Below are 1,259 nucleotides of genomic sequence, written 5' to 3'. Positions count from 1 at the left end.
CCATAAAATAATGAAACATTCAACTAATGTATTCAATAAACATAATTAATGCTGAAAAAATACTTAATTCTACATCATGTCTAGTTAGGACAAATCAGGAAACTGAAATATTGACTTAACGTGGACAGCAGGAAATGGGGAGAATTTGAAAAAGAGGTATTCTGTTCAATGTGCGAAGAGGGGTGGAAGGGTAAAGAAGAAGATACAAGACGACAGAGAGAACAGAAACCAAAAGAAGGGAATAAAGGAAAAACTGGCTAACACCGGAAATATCAACTGCAAAGAAGGGACGCGAAGCAGAAAGTGTCAAAAGTAGTGATGGCATAAAAGCAGTGAAAAGGGAAGGTCATAACAGTAGGGAAGAGAATAGGGATGGTCGTGAGTAGAGAGATAAACCCCCTTTCTCCTTACTTTTAAGACAAGTTACAGATACTTCAATGAGCTCTAAGTAAATATCAGAGTAAAGTTAAGATGAGCATTCCATATGATTGCCTTTTGAGGGTCTTTATGTAGCAAAGCAACAAATTCTAAAGCAGCTCCAAAGAGCTAGCTATATTATAGAAGCCATCTGTGAAAAGGACTCCAAATTTTTTTAGCCAAAAAAAAGTGGGGTAAGAAATGGTATGCTAGTGCAAAAAGGGAAACAGACCGATGACAAAAGACTTAGAGGGGTCACAGAAAAAATGATGCATTGCTACCACATTGCTTTACTTGCACATTTCAGTATCAAGATGCTAAAAAAACTCTTTTGTAGAGTATGAATCAACAACAAATTGTGCTCTACATTGAGCAAAATTAGAACCTCCAGGCAAATATTTAAGTAACAGGCTCAGTAAAATGATTAAAAGTGACCTCAAACTCTAACTTCTGGCACATTTGTCATTGAAAAGGCAAAATTTTCATGATAGCTGAGTTACATGTCATTTTGGTAAAGTAGCTCCAGTTACCAAAAAAAATTATATGTATATATTCTGTGAAAATCTGTAGAGTGCCACATTTTCTAGATTATTCAGAGAATCCACTCCTGAATCAACCCTGATCAAACTGATCTATCATGAAAGTGTTTGTCAAATGTCACTTACTCACTCGTCCATCCATCCAACAAATATGTAGGAGCTATTCTAGATATGGGAAATACTGTGATTGAAGGGGTCCAGAATACGCCACTGTGGCATAAAAATTATTTTGAGCTGAAGGCATTTGAGTTCCTGAAATTCCTTACCTTCCTGAAAGCAGAGCCTCCCAAAAGAACCAAAAAA

General features: G+C 36.4%; 1 protein-coding gene across 1 annotated transcript in view; it reads right to left on the bottom strand.

Moving 5' to 3' along the window:
* The window catches only part of CUTC (cutC copper transporter), a 23,224-nt gene that overhangs the window by 6,832 nt on the left and 15,133 nt on the right, over nt 1-1,259 (bottom strand). The gene's annotated exons all lie outside the window — the stretch shown is intronic.

Source organism: Hipposideros armiger, unplaced genomic scaffold (genome assembly GCF_001890085.2).
Source record: "Hipposideros armiger isolate ML-2016 unplaced genomic scaffold, ASM189008v1 scaffold_28, whole genome shotgun sequence".
Lineage (NCBI taxonomy): Eukaryota > Metazoa > Chordata > Mammalia > Chiroptera > Hipposideridae > Hipposideros > Hipposideros armiger.
Note: the sequence above shows the minus strand (reverse complement) of the source record. Positions and strands in the feature narration are given on the sequence as shown.